Here is a 14,829-nt window from a genome sequence, read left to right as displayed (position 1 = left end):
AGTTTCTCGTGGGCTGTTGAACTGAGGACCTTGATTACTCACTGGCTATCAGGGAGGCCACTCTCAGTTCCTTGCCATGTGGGCCTCTCCGACATGGCAGCTTGCTTTATTAAAGCAAGCAAACTGAGAAGGTGAGAGAACTAGCAAGAGAGAAAGTGTGCAGCAAGACTGAAGTCACGGTCTTTAGAACCTCATCTCAGAAATGACAACCCATCGCTTTGACCGTATTCTATTCGTCAGACATAGGAAGAATCAAAAGAAGAATGAAGGAATACACAGAGTCACTATACCGAAAAACAATTGGTCGACATTCAACCATTTCAGGAGGCAGCATATGATCAAGATCCAATGGTACTGAAGGAAGAGGTCCAAGCTGCACTGAAGGCATTGGTGAAAAACAAGCTCCAGGACTTGACGGAATATCAACCGAGATGTTTCTACAGGCAGATGCAGCACCAGAGCTACTCACTTGCCTACACCAAGAAATTTGGAAGACAGCTGCCTGCTCAACTGACTGGAAGAGATCCGTATTTGTGCCCGTTCCAAAGAAAGGTGGTCCAACACAATGTGGAAATTATCGAACGATATCCTTAATATCACACACAAGCAAAATTTTGCTGAAGATCATTAAAAAATGGTTAAGACAGTATATCGACAGGGAACTGTCAGAAATTCAAGCCAGATTCAGAAGAGGGTGTGGAACCAGGGATATCATTGCTGATGTCAGAAGGATCTTGGCAGAGAATACTGGAAGGATGTTTACCTGTGTTTTCTTGACTATGCAAAAGCATCCGACCGTGTGAATCATAACAAATTATGGATAACATTTCAAAGAATGGGAATTCCAGAACCCTTAATTGTGCTCATGCGGAACCTGTACATAGACCAAGAGTCAATCATTCGAACAGAACAAAGGAATACTGTATGGTTTAAGATCAGGAAAACTGTGTGTCAAGGTTGTATCCTTTCCCCATACTTAATTTGTATGCTGAGCAAATAATCCAAGAAGCTGGACTATATGAAGAAGAACTCGGCATCAGGATTGGAGGAAGACTTATTAACGACCTGTGATATGCAGACGACACACGCTTGCTTTCTGAAAGTGAGGAGAACTTGAAGCACTTACTGATGAAGATCAAAGAATACAGCCTTCAGTATGGATTATTCCTCAACATAAAGAAAACAAAAATCCTCACAACTGTAACAATAAGTAACATCATGATAAACGAAGAAAAGATTAAAGTTGTCAAGGATTTCATTTTATTTGGATCCAAAATCAACACCCATAGAAGCAGCAGTCAAGAAATCAAACAATGTATTGCATTGGGCAAATCCGTTAAAAATGACCTCTTTAAAGTGTTGGAAAGCAGAGATGTCACTTTGAGGACTAAGGTGACCCAAGCCATGGTATTTTCTTTTCTTTTTTAAAACCATTTTTATTGGTTTTGTTTTAAGTGAAAGTTTACAAATCAAGTCAGTCACTCACCCAAAAACCCATATACTCCTTGCTACATACTCCCAATTACTCTCCCCCTAATGTGACAGCCTGCTCTCTCCCTCCACTCTCTCTTTTCGTGTCCTTTTCGCCAGCTTCTAACCCCCTCCACCCTCTCATCTCCCCTCCAGGCAGGAGATGCCAACATAGTCTCAAGCGTCCACCTGATCCAAGAAGCTCACTGCTCACGCCATGGTATTTTCAATTGCCTCTTAGGCATGCACAGGCTGGACAATGAATAAGGAAGACCAAAGAATTGATGCGTTTGAATTACGGTGTTGGCAAAGAATATCGAATATACCATGGACTGCCAGAACAAATAAACCTGTCTCGGAAGAAGTACAACCAGAATGCTCCTTAGAAGCGAGGATGACAAGACTTCATCTCACGTACTTTGGACGTGTTATCAGGAGGGACTAGCCCCTGGAGAAGGACATCATGCTTGGCAAAGTAGAGGGCTGGCGGAAAAGAGGAAGACCCTCAATGAGACGGATTGACATAGTGGCTTCAACAATGGGCTCAAACATAGCAAGGATTATAAGGGTGGCGCAGGATGGGGTAATTTCACGTTCTGTTGTACACAGAGTCACTATGAGTTGGAACGGACTTGATGGCATCTAACAACAGCAACAATGTTTATTTAGAAGCAAATCGCTCATCTAGTCCACACTCAAGGGAAAAGGATTATATAAGGGCATGAATACCAGGGGCCAGGGGCCATGGAGGGCCATTTCAGAACCTGCTTTCCACTTTCTACCACCCAGTCCGGCGTTGTCCTTGTCTACCTAGGCCATAACTAAACTGAACCCATTGCCGTCAAGCTGATTCTGACTCATAGCAACCCTACAGTACAGAGAAGAACTGCCTTACAGGGTTTATAAGGCTGAAATCTTTACAGAAGCAGACTGCCACATCTTTCGCCTGTGGAGCTGCTGGCGGGTCAAACCACCAATCTCTTGGTTGGCAATAGAGTGCTTAACCTCTGTACCACCAGGGCTCCATCCCATTTAGTGGAAGTGCAGGAACCTGTAGATTCCACTGTTGTTCATATTCTGTTGGCCTGAACTTAGTCCATGGGTTCTGTAAGCTGCTGGGGGCTGGGCAGTGCAGTCTGTAGCTGAGCCTCCACGTGCTGGGTTCAGAATTTGGGGCCCTATTTGTATGAAGGCAAGGAGAAAATACATGGGATGGGGGAGCATTAATTGCTATCATCCAGTAGCCTTCCAATCGGTCCTGGGGACAGGATATAAAATTTTCCCTTGTATTAAGATGGAAAAATCCCTTCCTTTCTTCCTTGCACAATCACTAAGCATCTGCAGTAAGCCATGAATTCAGCCAGGCACTATTCATAATGCAGCAAAAAAAAAAAAAAAGAATACAGCCCTGCCCAGCTTTACCCAAACAGGGGCACAGGTAGGATTTGAACTCCTGTCTCTAACTCTATGGCCCAGTGCTTACTCATTGCATAATACTGCCTTCAGGTCTAAACTCCTTGTCATCACTGTCGCTACAAGGCTGGGCTAGTTAGGACGTTGAAATCCTTGCTCATTTGTTTCATATCTTAGGAAATAGAAGTACCCAGGAAATAGACTCAGAGGCTCCAGGCTCATAGCTCTGTGCCTTAGCTTTTGTACCTGTGCCAAAAGTTGTTAGCTGCCATCGAGTCAGCTTCAACTCATGGTGACACCATGCACAGCAGAATGAAACTTCGCCTGGTCTTACACCATCTTCCGATCGTTGGTACGCTCAAGTTCATTGTTGCAGCCACTGTATATTTTGAGTGCCTTCTGATCTAGGAAGTGCAAATCGTTAAACACTTGGCTACTAGCCAAAAGCTTGGTGATTGGAATCCACCTAGAGGTGCCTCAGAACAAAGGCCTGGCAATCTGCTTCTGGAGCATCAGCAGCCGTGAAAATTCTATGGAGCACAGTTCCACCCTGAAGCACGTGGGGGTGCCGTGAGTCAGGATTGACTCGACAGCAGCTGGTGGTGGTGGTTCTGGCCCAGGGGCTCCTCTTCCATCCCTATACCGGACATTATTTTCTTGTGAATCATAGGGTTTTTGTTGGCTAATTTTCAGAAGTAGATCTGCAGGCCTTTCTTCCTAGTCTGTCTTAGTCTAGGAGCTCTGCTGAAAGCTGCCCACTACAGGGGACCCTGCTGCTATTCGAAATATCACTAGCATAGCTTCCAGCATCATAGCAACACCTAAGCCACCAAAGTATGACAAACTGATAGCGAGGTGGTGGATGCCAAAAGTTATATCTGTTTAAAAAGGCTTCAAAGAACTGGCTGTGTGTGTGTGTGTGTGTGTGTGTGTGTGTGTGTGTGTGTGTGTGTGTGTGTGTGTGTGTGTGTGTGTGTGTGTGTTTAAAGAGCAGAGTGGAAATACTGTTTGCTTAGAAGGGCCTGGAAAATTTTCCCAGTGTTTCTTTGGCTTCACGTTGTCCTAGGGAGCCAGGGAAGGCTCCACCAAATCATTTTAGCAGTAGCATTTTATAAATGTATAAATCTTTAACCTCAAACCCCCTCCACTCAAAAGCCCATAGAATTGGACATTGATCTCTGTTGATGGTGAGTCCATTAACAGCTCATTCCTCTGGCCCACCACAAAACCCATCTTTGATAGAAACACAGGTCTGTGGTGGCTGACAGGAGGAGACGCCCCACACATACCCCCAGCTGGCATCCCCAGGGTTGCCCTCTGTCTCGGACACAGCCACGGTGACTTCATCCATGCCACAGCTCGGAACGCCCGGTGGTGGTGTCTGTGGTTGCCCCAGGGCCCAGAAGTGTCTCCCTTCCTGATCCTTACTGTCCTAATGAAGTCACATTTCCTGGGCTGTGGATTTGGTTACCAATAATTGCTTTGCGAACAGGAAGATGCAAAATAAACATTTTTGGAGCCTGAAACATATGGCTCATCAGCTCTGGTGGTGGCTGGCCCGGGAGGGGGTGGGAGTGAGGCTGCCACAGAAGGGAACCTGGGAGATTTAGGTTTCGTGTTTATAAAGTCCTAATGTTGGCTTTTAAACTACACACACGAACGGACACATGAGGAAACGGTATAGCTGAAGGGTGGTGTGTCAGCTTATCTGAGTTTTAGCTTGTATGGACGGGATACAAGAAATGCAGGCACTGCTGGGAGGCCTGGGTCCCTTGGCATCACTTTGACCACAGACCTAAGTCTTGTGGGGAGCAGCGTGGAGTCTGGGTTTTCCACACTCACATAGAAAGCAGATATGGCAATTGTAGCATCCCCTGCCAGGGCGAGCCATGAGTCACTTTTTCCACCACCCACTCTCCTCCTCTCCAATCTTGCACTGCGGTTGTTCTGTGAAGTCAGGAACCAGAGACTGCCCTCTGGGAGGAAGGAGCCCCCAAGCCCAGGATTAGGAGCCCTGTGTTCTTCCCGTGGGCTGGCTCTGGGTAGATGGGTGGGACCCCTCAAACAAACAGCCACTATTTAACAAGAACTGGCTTCCCTTCACAAAGAGAATAAAATCCAAATTCCCATAAGGCCCTAGGTAATCTAGGCCCTGTCTGCCACTTCCTCTTGAAACTTCAGCCTCAAAGCCCTCCTCCCTTTCTCCCCACTGTTTCTCAAATACCCCCAGACTCCTTTCCACCATCTGAACTCAGGGCATTTGCACTTAACTGTCCTCTATGGCCGGAATGTCCATCTCAGGTCTCTGCTCAGTTGTCACCTCCTCAGGGAAGCCCTTCTTGGTCATTCTATCTAAAATACTATCCCTGTAACTATCCCTGGTGCCCTGTTTTCTCATAGCTTTCATAACTGCCTGGTTATTTACTGGTCGTCTGTCCCCCTGTTAAATATTAGTGCCACTAGGACTAGGAATTGTGTCTGTCTTGTTCACTACTGTGTCCTACTGCTTGGCATAGTAGATGCTAATAAAAAAGAGAGTGAATGAAGGAAACCAGTGTTGAACACACCATGTGCAATTAGAGAATAAATAAAAATCATGGAGCGATGAGCTGTGTGATCCAGATTAAAAAAGGAGCCAGGGCGCAGATAAGGGTATGCTTTCCTTGAGTTAGGAGCCCTGGTGGCAGAGTGGTTAAGAGCTCGCTGCTAACCAAAATGTCAGCAGTTCAAATCTACCAGCCGCTCCTTGGAAACCCTGTGGGACAGTTCTACTCTGTCCTATAGGGTTGCTGTGAGTCAGAATTGGCTCGATGGCAATGGATTTACTTTGGGTTGGGGAAAGTTGGAAATGACTTCATGAAGAACCTGGGTAAATTGTTTTGCATCCTCGGGAAGGTGATACTTCATGAAACTTATCCATGGTAGGAAGTATAGAGAAATGTGAAGAGCAAGGGCTTTGAGATCAGAATGCTCAGGTTTAATCCCAGCTGTGTGAGAGTCTACGAGTCAGACAACCTCTTTGAGTCTGTTTCTACATCTGAAAACCAGAGCTCATAATAGTACCTGCTTACAAGAAATTTGGGGCAGATTCAATGAGATAATACAGGTAACACATTTAGCACCATGCCTGGCACACAGTATGCCTACAATAAATGTTAGCTTAAAAAAGGTTCTGTTGTTCAAGGGACCCATGCATAGGTAACTTGTTGTGCAATTTAAGACGAATTACTTAACCTCTCTGGGCCCTAGCTGCTTCAAGTGTAAAATGAGAAACTCAAATTCATTTCCTCCCAGCTCTAACATTCAATCATTGTCTCGGTTCTGAGCACTTCTGGTATCGAAGGTCAGCTGGAGTTTTTCTTCCTTTGTACCTTCTTGATTTAGATCCTGGGGAACCCCTGTTAGCTTATGTTGAAGACAGGGGGAGAAAATCCAGTTGAAGAGTTAAGAAGCAAAGACTTAGAGTAGGTATGAGTGTATCATCACCTTGGGACAGAGAGGTGGGGCAGCAGGGACCTGCGCCTTTCATCTGTCAGCAGGGGAGGGGCAGGCTGAGCAGACAGAGGGCTCGATTCCAGAGTTGAGCTCTGGTGTGGGATCTCTTGGACAGGGCTGCAGCCTCAGAAGAAGAAACGTTCCTTAGCAGCCCTGGAGATTCTGCTTTCTCTATTGAGATGCTCAGGACTCTCTTGGTTGTGAGTGACAGAAACCAAATTCCAACCGACTTTTTTTTTTTTCAGCAATGAAGGGAATGTATTGGCTCATTTGCCTGAAGAGACCTGAAGGTGAAGCCACCACAAGAGATAAAAGTGGAAAGATGGGCAAAGACCAAACCCCGAGGACACTCTTTAAGCCCCTAGACTCAGCCAGGCATAAAGACCCATCGTGGTCTCTTCAGGAATGGGTTCAATTGTTAGGCTGCACTTTTTGTTTTTCTAAGAAGTTATTTGGTAGTCGTATTTATACGCAGCTTCTATTGCAAAATGTAGGGTTTCTAAAATGTAGATATAATTGTAAAGCCTGAAAGCTTTTCATGTGTTTGCTGCTTGTGTGGCCCGTGGACAGACGTGTTAGTTATTGCTGTGTAACAAATGACCACAAACCTAGCGGCTTAAAACAGCACAAATTTGTTACCCTGCGGTCAGGAATCCAGGCCTGGCTTAGCTGGGTCCACTACTTCATCTCTTCCAGGGCTACAGTCAAAGCATTGGCCAGGGCCACAGTGTCATCTGAAGTTTCCACTGGGGAAGGGTCTGCTTCCAAGCTCACTCATGTGGTAGTTGGCAGGCTTCAGTTCTTCTAGGGTTATTGGACTGAGGGCCTCAGTGTCTAGCTGATTGTTGGCCACATGGGCCTCCCCAACCTCAGCACAATCAGTAAGGAGAGATTCTGCTAGAGATGGAAGTCAGAACCTTTTGTAATCTACTCCCACAAGTAACGTTCCCCCAAAGTTGAGGTATTCTGTTTCTTAGAAGCAAGTTATTCAAAGGGAGGGATTATACAATGCCATGAATACCAGGAGGTGGGATCATTGGGGGGCCATCCTAGCAGCTGCCTACAATAACAGAGAAGAAGCTGTAGGGTGGTGAACAGAGACTTAGCTGAGTGGACTCAAGGTTATTGCCCCTTTCGGATTGTAGTATGACCCCTGAGCCTGTTCACGCCTCTCCTCAAGCCATGTTGAAATAAACCTTAGTTGAGGAAAGAATTGGTTATGTAAACAGAACAAATACAAACCTATTGTTTGAGGGTGGTTGTAAAGGAAACTGACAGAGACCTAGTTGCAGGGAGTGGCCGGATCAGCTTGAACATGGAGCCAGAGTCCCTAGGGATAGAAGGGGCTGAGATATCCAACCACTGTTCCTCAAGATGTTAAGTTAGGGAAACCCGTCAGAGTGAACCATGGTGCTCCCAGCTAATACCCGCTGGCTGAGAAGGACAAGAAATATACTTGGGAAATCATCAGGACAGGAGCAAAAATTCAGGAGTCCAAATGAGCTTGGGGGGCATGCTTGTGACAGGTCAAGTGGATAAGTTAGAATTCCTTCCGACCCCAGAAATCCTTGTACAATTGTGTTTGGGAACAATAGCTGAGGTTAGGATCGTGAGCTAGGGGAGCTGTAATGACTGTGCACAACCTATATGTAACAGTGACCCCTAGTGGCAGGGAGGCGCAATGGATGCAGTGCGTGGTTCAGACTCTCCCACTTCTATTGTTTGGAAGCCCATTCTTTGGACCAAGTAAACCCCAGGATTCTTGGACACTGGGAGGCGTGATGAAGTAAAAAGCTCAAGAGAGGTATTAGGCTTCCCACTAATGAGGGTAGGAGGGGCTCAATTTATTTATTGAAAACATGAAAGCAATAGGGAGCTATTTGTACAACTCACTGGTTATAAAGTTTATAGAATAAACCAGGGATTGGCAAACCTTGTTTTAAAGAACCACACAGGAAACAGTTTAGGCCTCGTGGGCCCTACATCTCTGTCCCAACTACTCAACTCTGCTGTCATAGCATGAAAGCAGCCACAGACAATTAAGTAAAAAGAATGAGTGTGGCGGTGTCCCAATAAAATTTTATTTATAAAAATAGCCACTCGGCCATGGGCCATAGTTTGTTGACCCCTGAGATAAACAGCCAAGGTCATTCTTTCCACCTTTATAAAATTGACCACTTACACTTTTGTGAAATGTTCTTTCCTCCTTTGAATAAATGGAGGCTCTTCAACAAATTTGCTGATTGCTATTTCTTTTGCTTTCTTTCCTTTTTTTTTTTTTTTTAAATAAATGGAGAGTTATGTACTATTTTTTCTTTTAACCTTCGGGTTGATGAAAGCACAGTCATGGATTTTCTCATTGTTCCTTCATCTTTTGTGAATTATGCTCAATTCGATCATTTTAATGCTTGTATGTATACACACACGTACAAGCTTAGGAATGTACTATTTGTGGTTGTAAAAATGAAATTGCTCATCTGCTGTATTGAGAGTCTGGAAAAGTTTATGAAAATCAAGTAGTACCCACTGGCATTGTCCAACAAGGCACATCACTTCCTGTTGCGCCGGCACGTCCCCCCCAGTCTAGCCGCATGCTTGCAACACAAGGCTCAAGCCGGCAGCAGGATTTTCCACTAGACAGCCTGCTGTTTGCCAGCAGCCGACTCGGAGGTACTCTTGTCCTCAAAGCCACGGCCAAGTCCAGGCCCTCAGGGGCAGCTCTGGGGAAAAACCACCAAGTGATTTGGGAGAACCGGGGAGCCTGGGTCAAAGGCAAAGGGATTCCCTCCTACCCCTAGTCTCGCCTCTCCTCTCTGGTCAAACCTACCATTCTTCCGGAACGTATTTTTTAAAAACTTGAAGAGAGCTTTTAACCATGATGTGTAACAAATATAAGCATTCCTTACATACTCATATATTTTTTTTTCTCTTTATTTTCTTTTATTGTGTTTTAGGTGAAAGTTTACAGCACAAATTACTTTCTCATTCAAAAATTTATACACAAATTGTTTTGTGACATTGGTGGTGTTTGTTAGGTGCCGTCAAGTCAGTTCCAACTCATAGCTACCCTGTGTACAACGGAATGAAACACTGACCAATCCTGAGCCATCCTCACAATCGTTGTTATGCTAGAGCCCATTGTTGCAGCCCCTGTACCAATCCATCTCGTTGAAGGTCTTCCTCTTTTTCGCTGACCCTCTACTTTACCAAGCATGATGTCCTTCTCCGGGGACTGATCCCTCCTTTTCCCTGTCCACCCTGGGTTCTCCGTGTCCATTTATTCAGTTTTCCTGTCTCTTCCTGCCTCCTCGTGTTTGCTTTAGGTCAAGTGTTGCCCATTTGGTACTTGATTGAACTAAGAAGCACGTTCCTCACGTGTGTTACTGTTTGTCTTATAGGCCTGTCTAATCTTTTTGAAAGTGGACTTTGGGAGGGGCTTCAGTTCTGAGTTAGCAGGGTGTCCAAGGGCCACAGTCTCAGGGACTCTTCCAGTCTCTATCAGACTAGCAAGTCCGGTGGCCATAGTCTAAGGGGCTCTTCCAGTCTCTGTCAGAACAGTAAGTCTGGTCTTTTTTGTAAATGCTTATAGATATTTGATGCAGATATTTGAAAACAGTGGAGAAAGGAAATAGCTTTGAGTTATTCTATTATGGAGTCCCTGGGATGGTGCAAATGGTTAACACACACAGATGCTAGCTGAAAGGTTGGCAGTTTGGGTTCACCCAGAGATACCTTGGAAGAAAGGCCCGGCAATTTACTTCTGAAAAGCCAGCTATTGAAAGCCCTGTGGTGCGCAGCTCTACTCTGACATACATGGAGTCACCATGAGTAGAAGTCAACACAACGGCGGCTGGTTTATTCTGTTTAAAAGTACATGTAATGTGAATTAGGCTTAAATTATTCTATCAGGGCTTCATCAGAGAAACAGAGTCAGTGGGAAGGATTTATTGTAGGGATTTGGCATTAGGTCTGGGAGCTGGTTAACAGTCTATGTAAGACTCCTTTGTTGAATCTGGTGCTGGAGCCCAAAGTCAGCAGGGCAGCGGCCAGGAAGGACGGATGGACAAGAAGTGGGAGAGGGTGCGAACAGAGTGGGGCCCACGAGGACAAGCTGGAAACCTTGCGGACAGACTGGAACCCCCATTGGTCTTACCAGCTTCAAGCACCCACCTATGATGACCCATCTGGGTGGTCTGCAGACATTAGTGTCCTTCCTCCTGGAACTAAACGGCCACCCTGTCCAGGTGTCAGAGAAGCTGAAGGAGCGTCCGCAGGACCTGGAGGAGCCAGCCAGGTGAGCTGGGAGAAAATTGGGGGCACGCATGAGGTACAGCATTGCACCCTGCGCTGATCTTCCAAGAATAAATCAATGTACCTGCTGCTTCACTTCGACCTTCCACATCTCGCCCAAAATGTCTCTTGTGGTCACGCTAACCAGGGACTAAGCAGGGAAGGGAATTCTGGGAATTCCAGATTAGCTCCGTTGACACAATCCAAATCCACCACAATTATTACATTAACAAGTAAATGGTGGTAAGTGAATTGATTTGGGCTTTTATTAACAATGTCACTCACAATTGTCAGTGCAAATGTGGGCTTTTAAAACATCTGTAAGGAAAGCTATGATGCAGTAGTAAAGGCTTAGGGGTCAAAATACCCAGATTCAAATTATTAGCTGTGTGACCTAAGACAAGTTACTTAACCTCTCTGAGACTACATTGCTTCACCTATAAACACCTACTGTGTGTAGATAATGTATATAAGATTTAGCACAATAGCTGCATACAGTAGGTAGACTCATGAAGGCACTGTATCTCGTGACACTTTGTTTTTAGAATGCACCAATCCATTTGTATCTCCTACTGGACCATGAGCCCCGTGAAGCCAGGGGTTATGACTGAATGATCAACATGAATTAATTGAATGAATGATATCCCTGGGTGTTAGGCAGACTGGGTATGATTACTCCCATTTAAATATGACAGAGTTTTAGTAGTTTATTGATTAAGTGGCCGAGCTAGTACTAGGCTCCCCAGCCTTCTAACATCTAACCCAGTGCCCTTTACAACCCCAGCTGCCATGTCTCTCCTATATGCCAGAACATTCTGGGGCTACTATGAGAACGTGGCTTTGTGTAGAGAAGCTCTTGCTTTTTCTTTTATTTCCTCCTGTCATTCTGAAGTTGTAGCAAACGTTTGGAGTTCTTCTCAGCTGTGTGGAAGAAAGCCTTGTTGGAGAAGTGAAGCTCTATTTGCCTTTTTTCTTTTTTTTTTAATTGGCTTTAGGTAAAAATTTACAGAGCAGATTAGTTTCTCATTAAACAATTAATACACGTATTGTTTTGTGACATTGGTTACCAACCCCTCAACATGTCAACACTCTCCACTTGTCGACTGTGGGTTCCTCGTTTCCATTTGTCCAGCTTTCCTCTTCCCTCCTGCCTTCTCATCCTTGTCCCTGGGCTGGTGTCCCCATTTAGTCTCATATACCTGGTTGAACTATGTGTGTTATTGTTTGTTTTATGGGCCTGTCTAATCTTTGGCTGAAGGGTGAACCTCAGGAGTGACTTCAGTACTGAGTTAAAAGGGTGTCCGGGGGCCATGCTCTTGGGGTTTCTCCAGCATCTGTCAGACCAGTAAGTCTGGGTTTTTTTTTTGTTTTGTTTTGTTTTTGTGTGAGTTCAAATATCGTTCTACACTTTTCTCCAGCTCTGTCCGGGACCCTCTATGAGATCCCTGTCAGAGCAGTTGGTGGTGGTAGCTGGGCACCATCTAGTTGTGCTGGACTCAGTCTGGTGGAGGCTGTGGTAGTTGTGGTCCATTAGTCCTTTGGACTAGTCTTTTCCTTGTGTCTTTGGTTTTCTTCATTCTGCCTTGTTCCAGATGGGACCAGTAGACTTATCTTAGATGGCTGCTCACAAGCTTTTAAGACCCCAGATGCTACTCACCAAAGTAGGATGTAGAATATTTTCTTTATCCGTCTGCCTTCTGAGAGGCCTGCGTTTTCTGCTCCAGCTAAGTTCTGCCTTGTCCTGTTAATTCATTCACTCATCCAGGTATTCAACAAAATGTATTAAGAATCTACCATGTGCTAAGCATTGTTCTAGAAGCTGAAGAAGTAGCAGTGAACAAAACAGACATGATACTGTTCTCTTACAGACATGGGATCACAGAGACATGGAACGGACATGGAACTTACATTCTGGCAGGTGGTTCCAAAATGGCCTTGATGATCCCTGCTCCTGGTATTCACATCCTTGTGTAGTCCCCTCCCACAATGGGCTTACTTGCGTTACCAGAAAAATATTACAGAAATGATAGTTGTGATTTCTGGGACAAAGTCCTAAAGACATTATGCCTTCTATCTCGCTCTCTCTTGGATCACTTGCTCTGAGGGAAGCCACCTGCCATGTTGTAAGGATGCTCAAGTGGCTTTATGGCAAGGCCTGCGTAGTGAGGACCTAAGGCCTTGTGCCAACAGCCATGTGAGTGTGCCACCTTGGAAGCTGTCTTAGGCTGGGTTCTCTACAGAAGCAAAACCAGTGAAGCGTATATATGTATATATATAAATACCAAAAAAAAAAAAAAAAAAAAAACCCACTGCCGTCGAGTCGATTCCGACTCATAGCAACCGTATAGGACAGAGGAGAACTGACTGATAGAGTTTCCAAGAAGCACCTGGCAGATCCGAACTGCTGACCTCTTGGTTAGCAGCCATAGCACTTAACCACTACGCCAGCAGGGTTTCCATATATATATATAGAGAGAGAGATTTATCTCAAGGAAATGGCTCACACATTTGTAAAGGCTGACAAGTCACAAGTCTGTGGGTCAGGTGTCAGGCCGGGGGCTTCTCCTGACTCACGTAGCTGCAGATGCTGACAAACCCAAGTTTGGCAGATCAGATGGCAGACTGTTGGCTCGCAGGCTACAGAGGCTGATGAATCCCAAGATTTCAATGGGTAAGCTGCTAGCTCAAGTCCCAAGAACTGTGGGTCAGATGATGACAAGCCAGATGCAGGATCCAGAGCAAGAGCCTTGCTGTAACATCCATTTATTTCCTGGAGGCAGGCTACACACCCAAGAAAACTCCCTTTCAACTGATTGGCTGCTCATAGCAGATCTCATCATAGGGTTGATTATATCATTACATAACTGCCAAATTACATCATTACATAAACCACCAAATTACAACTTAACTGCCAAACCATTGAGAATCATGGCCCAGCCAAGCTGACACACAACCTAAACGATCACAGAAGCTGATCTTCCAGTCTCAGTCAAACCTCCTGATGACCACAGCCTCAGCCTACATCTTGACTGCAATCTCATGATAGACTCTGAGCCAGAATCACCCAACTAAGATGCTTTTAAATTCCTGACTCACAGAAACTGTGAGATAATCAATGTTATTTTAATCCATTATATTTTGAGGTAATTTGTCATGCAGCAATGGATAATAATACATGGGGAGAGACAGAGAGTACTCAAAATCAGAAAATACATAGCATACCAGATGGTGGGTAAGTGCTATGGAGACAAATAAACCAGGGAAGAGGACCAGAGAAGTGGAAGGGGTTACAGTTTTAAATAAGGTGGCCAGAAAAGACCTCACTGAGAAAGCAGGTGTTATTAAAGACCTGAAGGAGATGAGGGAGTGAACTGTGTGGAAGAGTGTTCCAGGCAGAGGGAACAGCAGATTCAAAGGCCCTGAAGCAGGAGCTCAAGTGAGTCAAAGTGTCAGCAAAGAGGCCAGGGTTTTTGGAGCAGGTGAAAGGGGGAAGAAAATAGGAGGTGTGATCAGGGAGGTGATGAGGAGCCAGACTGTCTATAGCTACTCACAGCCACAAATGTCTTGGTGCTGGACATAGCCCTTCCCATACATCACCTCCTTCAGACTTACTGAATGGGGTAGACACTGTGACTATCTCGATTTTCTAGATGAAGAAACCAAGGCCCACAGAGATATCTCAAGGCCACCTAATCAAGAAGTGGCAGAGTCGGATCCAAACCTGTTTGAAATCTGAGAACCTCAAACCCATGATTTTAATAACCAGCTGGAACAGATACATGAGAAAATGCTCTCGATCATTAGCCATTAGGGAAATGCAGATTAAAACTACGATGAGATTCCATCTCACTCCAACAAGGCTGGCATTAATCCAAAAAACACAAAATAATAAATGTTGGAGAGGTTGTGGAGAGATTGGAATTCTTATACACTGCTGGTGGGAAAGTAAAATGGTACAACCACTTTGGGAATCTATCTGGCATTTTCTTAAAAAGATAGAAATAGAACTACGATACAACCCAGAAATCCCACTCCTTGGAACATACCCTAGAGAAATAAGAGCCTTTACATGAACAGATATATGCACACCCATGTTTATTGCAGCTCTGTTTACAATAGCAAAAAGCTGGAAGCAACCAAGATGTCCATCAACGGATGAAT

This window comes from Elephas maximus, chromosome 25, assembly GCF_024166365.1.
Source record: "Elephas maximus indicus isolate mEleMax1 chromosome 25, mEleMax1 primary haplotype, whole genome shotgun sequence".
Taxonomy (NCBI): Eukaryota; Metazoa; Chordata; class Mammalia; order Proboscidea; family Elephantidae; genus Elephas; species Elephas maximus.
The sequence above is the reverse complement of the archived record's forward strand: the minus strand, read 5'-3'. Positions refer to the sequence as shown.